The sequence below is a fragment of the Anomalospiza imberbis genome, chromosome 34, assembly GCF_031753505.1.
Source record: "Anomalospiza imberbis isolate Cuckoo-Finch-1a 21T00152 chromosome 34, ASM3175350v1, whole genome shotgun sequence".
Taxonomy (NCBI): Eukaryota; Metazoa; Chordata; class Aves; order Passeriformes; family Viduidae; genus Anomalospiza; species Anomalospiza imberbis.
The window spans coordinates 798,171-814,265 of NC_089714.1; the positions used below are offsets into that span (position 1 = coordinate 798,171).

Below are 16,095 nucleotides of genomic sequence, written 5' to 3' on the forward strand. Positions count from 1 at the left end.
AGCATGGATAAACACCGCCTGATCACATTTTGGCACTCTGGGCAGAGAAACCAGAACCCGCCGGTCAGCTGGAGAAGGCTCCTGTTGGCTTTGCCCCACTATTCCCGTGCCCAGGCCACGCTGGATGTGCTCAGAGCTGGGCCTAAACTCCCCCATCAATTCCCTGTTTTGGAGGAGAGCAGGAGAGCAGGACATGTGCCACCTCCTCAGCAGCTGCCAGAGCGGGATGCTCACGAGCTGCTGCTGTCTCCCAGCACTGCCATTGCCCCCGTGGCCAGAGATGAGGATCCACCTTGAGAGAGCCGTTGTGGCAGCGAGAGCTGATGGTCCCAGCTGATGTTCTGGCTCCTCCTGAAAGGGTGCTCCCCGCAGACCATCTGGTGCAGCAGGATGCCCAGGGACCAGATGGTAGCTGGCTTGCCGTAGTAAAATCCAAAGTGGATCCATTCCGGGGGGCTGTATGACGGTGTTCCTGTGGAATACAGATGGGGTTCATCAGGGGGATGCTGCTGCTCCCAGAGCCTGGCCCCAGCATCCCTGGGCGTGTGGGGGCTGCCCCAGTGGCACACGGGGTGACCGATGCCCTCTCGCCAGCACCTGGGACTTGTGTACAGACTCGGGGTTGGAAAAGAAGCCACTGGGGTTGGAAGAGGGCAGCAGAAGTCCTGGCAAGGCCCGACCATGAGGAGGCAAATCCCACCCAGTCTTGGGAAAACCATGCCTTCATCCTCCCTGCCTGCACTGCCCAAAAAACATCATGAATCCAAAACAAACCAGGTGAGTGGAGCAGTCCAAGCCCTTTGTCACCTGCACACCAAACCAGCTGGGACACAGGTTACGGCCCCCCTCTCTGCTACCCCCACCCACCCGTGTTTTTGTTGGGCTGGCTGCCCCAGCCCCAGCCTCAGTCCTGCCCAGAGTGGTAGGCAAAGGCTTCCAGCAGGGCTTGAAGCTGGCTCCCCACCCAGCCCTGCTCAATCGCAACTCAGCTGAAATCTCAGTGCCATGAAGGACAGCAAAAGGGAGAATCCCCGCTGCCACACCCAGCTTGGGCTGTGAGATGTTGGGCCATGAGATGCCAGGACCGAGAGCACACCCCTGCGTGGGCTCACCTGCAAAGCGAGTGTAGGCTGTGTCTTGCAGGTAGGTGCCACAGCCAAAGTCAATCAATTTGGCCTGCCTGGTGGCCAGGTCAACCAGGATGTTCCCTGGTTTGATGTCCCTGTGCAGGACCCCACAGCTGGTGCAGTGCCGCACGGCCTCCAGCACCTGGCGGAACAGATCCCGCGCCACCTCCTCGGATAGGAACCCCCGTGCCCGAATGAAATGGTGCAGGTCCTGAGACCGCTTTGGGCGTTCCAGCACGATCAAGATGTATTTGGGGAGCTCAAGCCACTCCAGCAGCTGGACGACACCGGGGAAGCCAGTGGAGACCTTGTCCAGCAGCACGATCTCCAGGGGTGCGCTGGTGCCGTTGGGCTGCAGGAGGAACGCAATTCCGTCAGTGGGGCTGATGCCGTGCCGGGGGTCGGGAACCCCTCACCCAGCACGGGATGCTCTGTGCCCTGCGCTGGCCCCACGCCCGCTCTCCCTCGAGGCGTCCTGGTGGCTCCCACCCTGCCGGGCCTCGGCTCATCCCCGCCCGGCACGGCCCGGCTTCTGCCGCTGGCCCCGCTCACTCACCAGCTCGCCCCAGTGCCGGACGCGGTTCCTTGGCACCCTTTCGATGGCCACCTGCAAGCCAAGAGCAGCAGCGGGCTGAGCTCGCCGCCCGCCATGCCCAGCCTCAGCCCCAGCCCCAGCTCCAGCCCCATCCTCTCCCCTCCTCCTCCTCCTCCTCCTCCCCTCTCTCCCTTCTCCTTTTCCTTCTATCCCTCCTCCTCCCCCTCCTCTCCCTCCTCCTCCTCCTCCTCCGCCCGCCACCGGCCCCCGCCGCTCACCGGGGCGCTGTCCGAGCGCCGCGTGGCCGCGAAGACGCTGCCGAAGCCGCCGCTGCCCAGCAGCGAACCCAGCCGGTACCGCTCCTTCAGGCCCTGCTGCGCCTTCCCTGCGGGCGGGACGCGGCTGTCAGCGCTCGGCCCGGGGCCAGGAGCGGCCCCCGAGCGCCCCCCGACCGCCCCGGGCCGGCCCTCCCCAGGCGTTCGCTCCCGGCAACGGGACAGCGGCGGCTCGGGGGCGGCGGCCGCGCTGCCGAGCGGCGGAGCTCGGGCCGGGGAAGCCGCAGCGGAGGCGGCGGCAGCGGCCGCGCCGCGTGTGTCCTCCGCGGGGCCCGGGAGGAGCCGGGGCCGGGGCCAGGCTCGGGCCAGGCGGAGCCAGAGCGAGGCGATGCCGGCCCAGCCCCAGGCACCGATGCCCGCCCAGAAGCGCCACCGCCAGCACGGCCAGAGCCGGGCGGAGGCGAGACCCCGGCGGGACGGCCGGGGGCGGGGATGGGGCAGCCCCGCCCGGAGCCGGGGGCGGGCCGGGGGCATGGCCCGGCCGGGAATGGGGAGAGAGAGAGACTGGGAGAGGAGGGGACAGCGGAAAAGGGAGAGCGGGAGACAGTGCGGGACAGCGGGAGAGGGAGAGGAGAATCAAGAGGGAGTCTCTGCTTTAGCTGCTGCTGCTACTGCTGCTGCCGCCGCTGCTGCTGCTGCTGCAACTGAAGCTCCGGGGCCGTTTGTCCCCGTGTCCGTTTTTCCGTTGCCCGCTCACCCCCACGCCCAGCCCCCCGCTCTCTGCGGGCAGCCCCTGAGCCCGTCCAAAGACGGGAACTTTGCCCTGTTCAGCCCAGACCCAGAGTCTGGACTCCTGCACGGGGGCAGAGGTATCTCCTCGGTCGCTGCCGTGCATTGTCCAAGCTGAGGATCAAACCCTATCGGGGCACATTCCTTGGCTGAAGGATTCCCTGGTCCTGGCCCTGCACTTATGGCTCCGGCGTTGCTTTCCAGCAAAAACTGGAAGGCAAACTGTGTAGGTCATGGTACTTTCGAGTGTCTAGAACTTGCTAAGTCACTGATCTTAGAGGTGAGATGCATTTGGAATTAATGGGATGGAGAAGCAGTGCAAGATGGAGAAAGGGAGCAGAGAAATAAATAGAGGAAAACATCTTGGACTGTTTCTTTCAATTTTCATTTCACTTCTGGAAAGCTGTTTCAGTTTTCCAGGAATCTTTTCCACAGTCCTGTTTGCTCTTCTCAAGAACCTTTCCTGGAGAGCCAGGTTGAGCTCCTGTCACAAGATGTGCCACCACCTGCAGCTTCTCTTGGCTTTCCACAGCGGGTGTGCAGCAGGAGTCTTGCAGCCAAGCAGGACAAAGGTTTGGAGAACTTGACAGCTTGTCCTTTCTTTTCCTGGTGAGCTGGGGAGTTGTGCCATTGGTGAGGTTTTCATTGTGACTGTTCCAGCCTTGGGAAACAGGAGGTGGAACCAGGACTTGTTAGGGAATACAAGCCTGACTGAATGCAGAGAAGGAATCTCCAGAGCCCGCAGCCAGAAATGGAGAGTTGTGTGATAATCATTCCCACATCTCCATGGACACCTGGAAAGTGATCTAGAACATGAAAATGGGACAGAGGGAGTTTGTTTCTGTGTTCAGTTTGGGTGATTCTACATCTCCAGAGCTGGTATAAATCAAGAGCTCAGTCAGTTCATGATAAGCACCAGAACAGGCTGGACATCTGAGAGTAGGTGATGGAAGGAATTTGAAAAGGAGAAATGCGGGGAATGACTTGGTGGACTGTGCCAGGAGCAGGGCAGGTCCCGCTGCAGGAAAAGCCCCAGGCCAGCCCCAGCACAGGGAAGGCCTCGGGCACAAGGGCAGAGTGCCCTGCTGGGAGCTGTGCCAGGGAGAGCCTGAGGCACCAAAGGCGCCTTGGCAGCAGCAGCTGCTTGCAGGGCATGGCCAGAAGCCTCCCTTGGCAAGCCGGCCTGGTGGCCAGCACTGCAGAGCTGCTGCCTCAGGGCTCATTTCTGGCTGGGCTCGGCCCCAGCCCACAGAGTGTGACCTCAGCCCTGACTCTGCCACGGCCCTTGTGCCTGAGCCCTGCAAAGCCCAAAGGTCACCTGTGCCCCCCTGGCTGTGCCAGCCCCTGGGGTAGGGGGAGGAAAGGCAGAGAAGGGGATGGGTTTGGCTGTGGGATGTGGGGTCCAGCAGAGACCATGAGGAGTCAAGGCAGTGGATGGAGTGCACTGAGCAGCCCCTTCTGCCCATGCAGTCCTGGAATGGTTTGGATGGGAAGAGCTCTGCAGTGCTCATCTCATCCAAACCCCGCCATGAGCAGGGACATCTTTCACCAGATCAGGTTGTTCAGAGCCCTGTCCCAGCTGGACTTGAATGTTTCTAGGAGTGGGGCACTGACCACCTCCCTGGGAACCTGTCCTGGTGTATCACCACCCTCATCATCAAACATTTCCTCCTTATCTGTTCTTATCTGAACCTCCCTTCCTTTCGTTTAAAACCACCCCCCTTTGTCCCGTTGTGCCAGGCCCTACTAAAACCTCTGTCCACCCTTGTATTTCCAATGAGCCGGGTTTCCATGGCAACTGCCAGGACAGGTGACCCAGGTGTCACCCCCAGTGAGGGCTGCCATGGAAACAGTGCCCAGCACTGCCCCTTTCTGTCTGGCTGACCTGGCCTTTGGCCCTGGCCCTGGCGTTTGCTGCTGGTTCCGCGGCGCCTGACCGGCCAGCGCGGCACAGCGCAGGTGGCCATGGCACAAGCCCCCAGCAAGGGATCCCCTCTGGCTCTGGGCAGTGACAGCAGCCCTGAGCAAGGGACCAGGGCAGGTTTCCATGGCGACCAACCATCACAACGGCTCCAGGAGCAGAGTGACTCTTGCCAAGGAACTTTGTGGTGCTGTTGCTTAATATTAAATCTGGTTTTTGCTGATCCCTTGCTGGGGATTTTTTCAGTGCTCTCAAGCCCTCGTTGGTAACAGGGTGAAGGAGCCCTGGCCCAGGCTCTGGCCCTGGGGGACACGGGGACGCTGCCGGGGGGTCCCTGTCCCCCTGTCCCTCCCCCCACTGCCCCAGCCCCCGTCCCTGTGTCAGGCTCTGGGGTCGATCTCGTGGAACATCCTCTGGGGGAGGCTGCGGCACCGGGGGCGGGGGGACCAGGTGGGACAGGGGACCCCGCTGTGCATGAGCAGCGTTGGACTTCTCTGGGGGAACTGGGAGGGGGGGCAGGGGTGGAGTGACCTCCCCAGTGACCTCACACAACCCCTGTGATGTCACACAGCCCACTCTGAGATGTATCAGGCCACCTGTGATTTCATACAGGTGTCCTGTGAGGTCACAGCCTGCTCTTTGAGGTCCCAGTCTGCTCTGTGATATCACAAAATCTGCCCTGTGATGTCACAGACACCCTGTGATGTCACAGCCAGCTCTATGATGGCACAGCGACCTTTGTTATAGTATGCAGCCATGCTGTGATGTCGCAGCCTGCTCTGTGATTTCACAGTCAGCTCTGTGATGTCACAACCCACTCTGTATTGTCTCAGCCTTCTCTGTGGCATCACACAGCTGCTCTGTGATGTCACAGAGCCCTTTTCTATGACGGCAGAGTCTTCTCTGTGGCCTCACAGCCCGTTCTGTGATGTCACACAGCCAGCCTGTAATGTCACAGCTGAATTTGTGACATCACAACCTCCTCTGTGATGTCACAGCCTGCTCTGTGATGTCACAGCCTGCTCTGTGATGGCAGAACTCACTTAACATGTCACACAGCACCTCTGTGGGCTCACAGACCCACCCTGTGATGTCACAACACCTTCAGTGATGGAACACAGCCACCCTATAATGTCACAGCACACTCTTTGATCTCACAGCTTGCTCTGCTCTGTGATGTCATACAGGCATGCAGTGATGTCACAGCCTGTGCTGTGATGCCACATAATAAACCAGTGATGTCACAGCCAACTATATGATGTCACAACCTGGTCTGTGATGTCACACAATCACAGAACTGCTGGGTTGGAAGAGACCTTTAAGATCATCAAGTCCAACCCATGCCCTAACACCACCTCAGCTAAACCATGGCACTGAGTGCCACATCCAGTCTTTTTTTAAACACATCCCATGGTGGTGACTCCACCACCTCCCTGGACAGACAATTCCAGTACTTTATCACCCTTTCCATAAAAAACTTTTTTCATAATATAAAACATAAATTTCCCTTGGTGCAGCTTAAGACACTGTCCTCTGGTCCTGTCAGTTGTTGTTAGGAGAGAGACCGACCCCCACCTGACTGCAACCACCTTTCAGGAAGCTGTAGAGAGTGATAAGGTCACCTCTGAGTCTTCTCCAAGCGAAACAACCCCATCTCCCTCAGCTATTCCTCACAGGACTTCTGTTCCAAGCCCCTCACCAGCCTTGTTGCCCTTCTCTGGACACGCTCCAGCCCCTCCATGTCCCTCCTAAATTGGGAAGCCCAGAACTGGACACAGCATTAGAGGTACGGTTTCACTACAGGGGAAGAATGCCAAGCACACTAGAGCCAACTACAGGGGAAGAATGACCTCCCTGCTCCTGCTGGCCACACCATTCCTGATCCAGGCCAGCAGCCATTGGCCTTCTTGGCCACCTGGGCACACTGCTGGCTCATGTCCAGCCTGCTGTCGACCAGTGCTCCCAGGTCCCTTTCTGCCTGGGCACTGTCCAGCCACACCGTCCCCAGCCTAGAGCTGTGCAGGGGGTTATTGTGGCCAAAATGCAGGTCTGGGTACTTGGACCTATTGAACTTCATCTTCCTGGACTCTGCCCATCCATCCAGCAATTCCAGGTGTCCCTGCAGAGCCCTCCTACTTCCCAAAAGATGGAGACACGCTCCCAGCTTAGTGTCATCTGCAGATTTACTAATGAAAAGCTCAATCCCCTCATCCATGTGGTCAATAAAAATATTGAACAGAGCTGGCCCAGCGCAGAGCCCTGAGGGACAGCACTGGTGACTGTCCCCAGCTGGATGCAGCACCGCTCACCACCACTCTCTGGGCCGGCCATCCAGCCAGTTCTGAACCCAGCACAGAGTGCTCCTGTCCCAGCCGTGGACTGCAGCTTTTCCAGGAGTGTGCTGTGGGAGACAGTGCCAAAGGCCTTGCTGGAGTCCAAATAGACACATCCACAGCCTTTCCTGCATCCACCAGGAGTGTCACCTGGTCATAGAAGGAGACCCGGTTGGTCAAACACGACCTGCCCCTGCTAAACCCCTGCTGGCTGGGTCTGACACCCTGGCCATCCTGGAAGTGCTGTGTGATGGCACTCAGTGTGAACTGTTCCATGACCTTACCGGGTACTGAGGTCAGGCTGACTGGCCTGGAATTACCAGGATCCTCCTTCCCACCCTTGCTGTGAATGGGTGTCACATTGGGCAGCTTCCAGTCATCTGGAACCTCACCAGTGAGCCAGGACTGCTGGTAAATGATGGAGAGCAGCTTGGCAAGCTCATCTGCCAGTTCCCTATCACCCTGGGGTGGATCCCATCTGGTCCCATGGATTTATGAACATCCAAGCAGCTCAGCAGTTCTCTGACTGCCTCCTCTTGGATAACAGTGGCCCACTCTGCTCCCTGACACCATCTACCAGCCCAGGAGGACAGTTGTCCTGAAGGCAAATCGTCTTCTCACTAAAAACTGAGGCAAAAAATGGCATTGAGCACCTCTGCCTTCTCCTCATCTGCAGTTATTAAATCCCCTTCCACATCTCTTAAAAAACCAAGATTGGTCTTACCCTTCCTTTTGCCATTGATGTGTTTTTAAAAACATTTTTATTAGCCTTAACGGAAGCTGCCATTTTAAGTTCAAACTGAGCTTTAGCCTCCCTAATTTTTTCCCTACATGCCCTAGCAAGTCCTTTAAATACTACCTGAGAGACCTGACCCTCCTTCCAAAGATTATACATCCTCTTTTTTTTCCTAAGTTCCTTCAAATCCTCGTTGCCCATCCAGGCTAGAAGTTTGCCTCATCGACTCATCTTTTGGCACACAGGGACAGTCTGTTCCTGTGCCCTCGAGATCTCTGTTTTGAAGCTCGCCCACCTTTCCTGAACTCCTTTGTTTTTAAGGGCTGCTTCCCAAGGAACTCTCAGAATAAGTCTCCTAAGTAGGCCAAAGTCTGCCCTCCAGAAGTCCAGGGTAAAAGTCTTATTAGTGTTCCTCCTGACTTCACCAAATATTGAGAATTCTATAATTTCATGATCACTGTGCCCCAAGTGACTTCCAACCACCACATCTCCCCCCAGCCCATCTCTATTTACAAACAACAGATCTAACATAGTCCCTCCCCTGGTGGGCTCACTCACCAGCTACAACAAAAAATTGTCCTCCACAAACTCTAAACATTTCCTGGACTGCCTCTTTTCTGCTGTATTGAGTTCCCAGCAAATGACCAGCAGGTTGAAGTCGCCTACAAGAACAGGGGCTGACGATCCTGAAACATTCTCTAGCTGCTTATAGAATGAGTTGTCCACCTCTTCTTCCTGGCTGGGTGGATGATAACAGACTCCCAGTAGGATGTCAGCCTTGTTGGCCTTCCCCCTAATTCTCACCCATAGACATTCGACTTCATCATCATTAGTTTCAACATCCGTAGCATCAAAAGCCTCCCTAATGTAAAGGGCCACCCCTCCACCTCTTCTCCCTTTCCTGTCTCTCCTGAAGAGCTTGCAGCCATCCAGTGCAGCGCTCCAGCCATGTGAGTCGTCCCACCCTGTTTCTGTGGTGGCAATTACATCATAGCTCTGCTGCTGCACCATGGCCTCCAGCTCTTCTGGTTTGTTACCCATGCTGTGTGCATTGGTGTACATGCACCTCAGCTGGGCTGCTGATTTCACCCCTAACTCAGGCTTACCACCCACAAGCCTGCTTCCAGAGAACCCAGCTACATCTCCCTCCCCCTTCAGACCTACTTTAAAGCCCTCTCAATAAGTTCTGCCCGTTTATGAGCTAAAATTCTTCTGCCCTTCCCAGAAAGATGGAGCCTGTCTGGTCCAAGCAGGCCAGGTGCTGTAAAAGTTGCCCCATGATTAAAGAATCCAAAATTTTGTCGATGACACCAACCCTTGAGCCACTCGTTGATAATGTGAGCTCTCCTATTGCTTTCAGCGTTTTTCTCAGACTCCAAAGGGACTGAGGAAAAGACTGTCTGTGCCCCTGTCCTATTAACCACCTGACCCAATGCCCTAAAGTCCCTTTTAATTGCCCTGACACTCCTCTTCTCAATCTCATCACTGCCAGCCTGGGGTATCAGCAGTGGGCAATAATCAGAGGGCTGAATCAGCCCAGGCAGTGTGTCAGTGATATCCCGTACCCGGGCCCCAGGGAGGCAGCAGACCTCTCTGTGGGGTGGGTCTGGTCGACATATGGGGCCCTCTGTTCCCCTCAGAAGGGAGTCACCCACCACGATTACCCTTCTTTCTCTTTGATGTTAGAGGTGCTGATCTGTCTCACAGCTGAATCATAATTGGGAGGCTCACTGTGCAGATAATTTTCTTCTAAACCATCTGGCTGACTCTCCAGATCCAGGGGATCATACTGACTCTGAAGTGGCACCTGGCTTGGGAGAGGGGGTTGGGAGGGATTTTTATTATTACCTCCTCGAGTAGGTACCCACTCCCACTCCCCTTCATCGGCCAGGTGTCCTTCTATAGCCTGACAGTGGGAGGTGTGGGAGACAGCGGGAACCAAGGAGAGCATTGCTGCACTGCCAGACCTCATGGAACCAAGGATCCATTGGGACACTGCAGGGCCCTGGGGCACCACGGTGCCATTGTGACACTGCAGGGCCCAAGGATCCAAGGGACTTTGTGACACCAAGGGTCCCATGGAACCAAAGGGACATTGTGACACTGGGAGGCCTCATGGAATCATGGACACCATTGGGACACTCTGGGGCCTCATGGAACCGTGGTGACACCAAGTTGTCTGGGGGTGTTGATCTGCTGGAAGGCAGGAGGGCTCTGCAGAGGGACCTGGAAAGGCTGGATCCAGCCCCCAAATCCAATAAGGTGAGGTTTAACAAGACCAATTGCCGAGTCCTGTACTTTGGCCACAACAACCCCTGCAGCGCTACAGGCTGGGGACAGAGTGGCTGGACAGCAGCCAGGCAGAAAGGGACCTGCAGGGACTGATGGACAGCAGGCTGGACATGAGCCAGCCGTGTGCCCAGGTGGCCAAGAAGGCCAATGGCTCCTGGCCTGGATCAGGAATGGTGTGGCCAGCAGGACCAGGGCAGTGATTCTTCCCCTGTGCTTGGCACTGGTTGGGCAGCACCTCGAGTGCTGTGTCCAGTTCTGGGACCCCCAATTTAGGAAGTACATGGAAAGGCTGAAGCGTGTCCAGAGAAGGGCAACAAGGCTGGTGAGGGGTCTGGAACACAGGCCCTGTGAGGAGCGGCTGAGGGAGCTGGGGTTGTTGATCCTGGAGAAGAGGAGGCTCAGAAGAGACAAGGCAGTGTCAGGGCACAGGTTTTACCTGATGATCTCCAAGGTCTTTTCCAGCCTTGCTGATTCTGTGATTCTCTGAAACCACCCTTGGAGAAGTTGCAGGGGGAGCCCTGGGCCTCCTCTTCAGAAGCTCCAGCAGCCCAGGTCCCTCAGCTTCTCCTCACAGCCCCAAAGCCCATCCTGTCAGTCCTGCAGAGCCTCTGCAGCCCCTCCTCACTGCCCAGAACAGGCAGCCCCACAGCCAGACACAGCAGCCCAGATGTGCCCCCTGGCCTGGGGTGCCTCTGGCAAGGGAGCAGGACGAGGCACTGCAGGAGCCTGCAGACAATTCCTGCAGCACTTGTGGGATGATCCTGCTCCCCAATGGACGTTCCCATGGTGCCAAGTCAGGAACTGGAATGGGGAGTGGGGCCAGAGAGGAAAGGGCAAACAGGGACGGGCTGTTTGCAGGGGAGGGAACAGGGATGGGCAATGGGAAGAAAATCGTAGCAGAAAGAGCAAATAAAGCAAAGGTGAAGCCAAGGAAATGCTCAGGGCAGTCTGGGGGTGGCTGCCAGGCAGCCCTGGCTCTGAGCAGCAGCGTCTGCAGTGGGACAGGAAACTCCCAGCTGATGGGAACAAACTTTCTGGCTGACTGCAGAGGCCAGGACAAAGCTGAGTGGTTTCCCTGGTGTCCCCCAGCCCTCCCTGGCCCCAGGGGCTGATGGCATTTGTGCTCCCTCAGGTTCATGTCCCCACAGAAGCAGCATGGGGGTGCTCCCGCCTGCTGTGTGCAATGCAAACAGGGGCTCCTGAGCCAGCGCTGCCGTGGCTGTGCCTGCAAGGATGCGGCACCTGTGTGAGCTGGGGGAGAGGCCAGGGCTGCAGAGGGGGGATGTTGTTGGCAGCTCCATCAGGACGCTCTGGGACGCTGCCCTGGGCTGTCCAGCGCACTGGGGATGGATCAGCCCCTGCTCTGCTGCTCCTTCCCGTCTCCCCCAGGGCCCTTGCAGAGCACCAGCCATGCTGTTTGCCCCCAGCCTGCCCATAGCCAGCCTGGGGCTGCTCACGGGGGTTTTCTGTGCTGAGCATTGGCCTGGCCGTGTTCTTGAGAGAGCCTGGGCAAGGAGCCTGGAGCCCCCAGGCCCTGGCCTGAGGCATCAGCGCTGCCCCAGCAGTGCCCATGGGCTGTCCCTGCTGCAGCCCCAGCACTGCCACCCCCAGGACTGTGCCCGGCCCCGAGAGCACTCAGGCCCTGCAGCAACACCAGGGCCACCAGGGCAGCGGGGCAGGGCCACGGGAGCAGCACTGGCAACACCAAGTGCTGCTGCTGCTGGGCACAGCTGCTGTGCCAGCACTGATCTGCCCCCAGCTCTGCACACAGACATTGCTGCTGCAGCTCCAGAGAAGGCAACAAAAGGGCATCTCTGCAGAAAACTTTGCTGGGACATCCTTGAGTTCCTTTAAAGCCCTGAGGGGTGCAGCCCCTCATTGACACAGTCTGTGGCCACATGGAAGGTGGAGAGAAACAAAGAGAGAAATGGCAGAAAAGATTTCATTTATTGTAGACAATATTAAAAAAGTAAAAAAAAAAGAACCTCCAAAATGAAAGCAACAAGAAGCATCAAAGATTACTTTTATTACAAGTGATTTGCAGAAATTGGCCAGCAGTTTAATGTTTCTGAAACCATCCAGTCATCAGTCTCCTCACTGCAGCCTTGAGCTCCTGGTTCCTCAGGCTGTAGATGAGGGGGTTCAGGGCTGGAGGCACCACTGAGCACAGAAGTGACAGGGCCAGATCCAGGGATGGGGAGGAGATGGAGGGGGGCTTCAGGTAGAAAAATATGCCAGTGCTGAGGAACAGGGAGAGCACGGCCAGGTGAGGGAGGCAGGTGGAAAAGGCTTTGTGCCGTCCCTGCTCAGAGGGGATCCTCAGCACAGCCCTGAAGATCTGCACATAGAGAAAACCATGAACACAAAACAGCCAAGTCCTAAACAGGCACTAACAGCAAGGAGCACAAGTTCCCTGAGGTTTGACTGTGAGCAGGAGAGCTTGAGAATCTGGGGGATTTCACAAAAGAACTGGCCCAGGGCATTGCCATGGCACAGGGGCAGGGAAAATGTATTGGCCGTGTGCAGCAGTGAATAGAGAAAGCCACTGGCCCAGGCAGCTGCTGCCATGTGGGCACAAGCTCTGCTGCCCAGGAGGATCCCGTAGTGCAGGGGTTTGCAGATGGACACGTAGTGGTCCTAGCACATGATGGTCAGGAGGGAAAGCTCTGCTCCCATGAAGAAGATAAGCAGAAACACCTGAGCAGCACATCCTGTGTAGGAGATGGTGCTGGTGTCCCAGGGGGAATTGTGCATGGCTTTGGGGACAGTGGTGCAGATGGAGCCCAGGTCGCTGAGGGCCAGGTTGAGCAGGAAGAAGAACATGGGCGTGTGCAGGTGGTGGCCGCAGGCTACGGCGCTGATGATGAGGCCGTTGCCCAGGAGGGCAGCCAGGGAGATGCCCAGCAAGAGGCAGAAGTGCAGGAGCTGCAGCTGCCGCGTGTCTGCCAGTGCCAGCAGGAGGAAGTGGCTGATGGAGCTGCTGTTGGACATTGGCTGTGGCTGCACATGGGGACCTGTTCATGGAGAAAGGACAGAGAAGAGTTAGAGGAGATACCTGTAACCAAAACCAAATCCATTTCCCATACACCCTCCTCTGTAACACACACGGACACTCTTCTGTGTTTAAGAGTTTAGAGGTTTTCATTTTAAGCTCCCCCCATGTCTCTCCTGGTATTCTTGGATATCAGAAATACTCAACATTCCTGCCTCCCTCTGGTGGAACAGAATTCCCTGAGGGAAGATTATGAGTGGAAACTGAGGGGAGATGGTCTGTCACTTCATTCTCTTTGGAGTTTCTCTGGGCTTTCACTTTTTCAAATGAAGGATGTTCACTCTCATGTTTCTTTTAAAAACACTATGGTGCTACTGAGACAGATGGATCCAGAACAGCCCAGCTCCACATTTGTAGCCAAGGACTCACGTTGCTCATTTCACAAACCCAGCAGCATTTTCAGTGTCAGAACACCTCTGCCTTTCCCCATCAATCCAGCTTGGACTGAAATCTCAGGGAGACTTCCAAGTGTCCTTCTGATGGCACTGGATGCAGGGAGATGCAGCTCCTTCCCTGGCTGCACTGACAGCATTGCCCAGAGCCGGGCACTGGGGACAGCTGTGTCACCCTGAGCCAGCTGTGCCCCCTCCCAGAGCCCCCAGTGCCGGGCAGCTGCTCCCAGCCCTGTGCTCTGCAGAGGGAACTGGGCCCGGGGCTGCAGAGCTGCCCCACGGCTCTGCTGCAGCTCTGCCTGCACAGGAGGGGCTGCACGCCTTGGAGCCCCGGCCCTGAGGGCAGAGGCTTGGCTGGGGGGACAGGAGGGAGGGGGCTTGTTCAGAGGGAGGGGCTGCACTGGAGGGGATCCTCTGGACATCTCTAAACTCTCCCTGCCACAGCATTTCTGGGTTTTGTTTTCTCTCTTTCCCTGATCTTCTCTGTGTTTCCTGGGGATTTTCCTCCTGCAGGTGTTTCCCTGTGCCTGATCTCTCCCTGCCAGCACTCACAGACCCCAAATCTCTGTGCACGCTCCTTGGCCTGACAGAACCCTGCCTGTTTGCAGGGCACTGGCTGGGGGCAGGTTCTGTTTGCAGCTTAGAGAAAGGACAGCTCAGACTGAGCCTGATGGCTCCAGCAGAGGTGATGCTGCTACTGTCCATGGGCAGAGTGGCTGAAAGCACATTAGGGATCTACTGTGAACCGACTGATCACTAAAAGTAACAGTTTGGATGTCTCAGGTGCTAGTCAAAATTCATAATCAATACTTCATAATAATCCTTTATTATTTATCTTTCCATCCCTGCCATTCTCCAGTAGTAGGAAACTGGATACAAAGTCTTTGGAGATTTCCTCATTTTTATCAAAATCCTTGTTATGGAAAATTCTATGATTGATCAGAACCCCTCAGCATGTCAGAGATTCATGAGCATTTACCCCCCCTGTACCAAAAATACTCAAGTGTTGTACTCACAGAGTCTGTGGGCACTGGGATGTTCCAGCTGTAGGAGATCAATCCAGGAGCTGCAGCAGCATTGTCCTGCAGCCAGAGGTTCCTGTGCCAAGGGCTGCCAGTGATTCTGCCCCAGGCACTTCTCAGCACCTTCCCAGCCCTGACTGATGGAAGCTCTCTGTGCCTCTGTGCTGTGCCCGGGCTGGCTGCAGGCAGTGCCCCAGCCCTGCTGGGCTGGGAGAAGAGCTGCTCATCCAGAGAAATGTGCTTTTGAAGCTCTCCTTGGTTACCAGGATCACCCTCTGGGCCAGGAGCCCGGCCCAGCTCAGCAGCACAGACACAGCACAAGGACTTTAATGACCCTCTGGGGCTTTGTGCTCAGGCCCTGAACATCAGGCCCTGAGAGGGAGCTGCAGAAACCTCTCCAGAGCTCCAAGTCAGAATCCAGCTCCAAAGTTTCTTTGACTTTTAATGGGTCCCACTGAGGGACACCACTGAGAAAGTGTCCCCAGGCCCCAGGCAGAGCAGAGAACTGGAGGCACTGATGACAGGTGGGGACAAAGAGAAGCCAAGTCTTGGTGCCCTGGGGCACAGCAGGCTCTGTGCCACCAAGGGCTGTCAGGAGACACCTTGTCCTGAGGCACTGGGGCCTCCTGGCACAGCCCCAGCCAGGCTGGGCACTGTCAGCCCCTTGTCCTGCCCTCAGCATCCCCCCCTGGCCCACATCCCTGGCCTCAAGGATCTGCTGGAAGGAGTCCCTGGGGAGCCTTGCTCAGGAATGGCCCTGGGGGCTCCTTCATGCTCCCAGGGACTGCAGGTTTTTCAAAGCACTTTGGCTTTGGCTTTTGCCTTGGAGTCTCTGAGAGCTTTGTGCAATCATGGGCTCCAATTATCTGCTGTAATTAGTCCCTGGAAAGGCTTTGTCAGGAACAAGACTCAGTGTGGCTCATGAATGCTTCAAGGTGCTTCAGTTCTTTTCAGGTACTTGGTGTTTCCCTTTTGATCCAGACTCTGTGAGAGGTTTGTGCAATCATGGCCCCAATTATCTGCTTTAACGAGTCCCTTGAGAGCTTTGCACTGACACTCAGTGGGGTTCATTGATGCTTTGAGATACTCAAAGAATTTAAGTTACTTTGGATTGTCCTTTTCACTCTGAGTCTCTGAGAGGTTTTTGTGCCATCCTGGCCTCCAGTTCTCTCCTCCAAGAAGTCCATGAGGAGCCTGTGTTGGGGATGGACCTCAGTGGCACCCATTAATGGCTCGAGAAACTTTGGGTTTTTCCTCTGACTTTGACTCCTGGACAGGTTTGTGCAACCTCCTCTCAGGCCCTGAGTATCCAGGTCTCAGCTCCAAATGCACCACGGGGCTCATTAGGATCAAGCAATTCCTGAGAAGCCATGGCTCTGCCTTGATTTCCCTCTGCTTTAATGCAGTTCATTAAGAAGCTTGCTTTTTACAGTTATGGAGAAATATTTCAAAGAGCTTCTACGAAATATGTATTCCTATTTTAAGGAGTGTCTTTATAACTGTCCTCTTTAGAGAAGAGCTGATTGCAGCATTCTGTGATTGATATTGATGTAGGGCCGCTCCTAAGGAGGTCTGGCCAGGTCAGAGAAGTTTCACCCTCAGGTCTGACCCAGTGTGGACA

At 56.3% G+C, this 16,095-nt stretch overlaps 1 protein-coding gene, 1 long non-coding RNA gene and 2 pseudogenes across 4 annotated transcripts in view; 2 read left to right on the forward strand and 2 right to left on the reverse strand.

Moving 5' to 3' along the window:
• The window catches only part of LOC137464025 (uncharacterized), a 58,239-nt gene extending 54,643 nt beyond the window's left edge, over positions 1-3,596 (forward strand). Inside the window, exon 2 of the long non-coding RNA XR_010994047.1 lies at positions 3,561-3,596. This is a non-coding gene — a long non-coding RNA (uncharacterized lncRNA). The remainder of the gene's footprint in view (positions 1-3,560) is intronic.
• LOC137464017 (zinc finger protein 850-like) overlaps positions 1-16,095 on the forward strand; it is a 646,379-nt pseudogene that overhangs the window by 283,920 nt on the left and 346,364 nt on the right.
• Positions 1-16,095, reverse strand: part of LOC137464016 (zinc finger protein 850-like) — a 506,586-nt gene that overhangs the window by 152,527 nt on the left and 337,964 nt on the right. The gene's annotated exons all lie outside the window — the stretch shown is intronic.
• LOC137464009 (olfactory receptor 14C36-like) lies at positions 11,978-13,438 on the reverse strand (annotated as a pseudogene).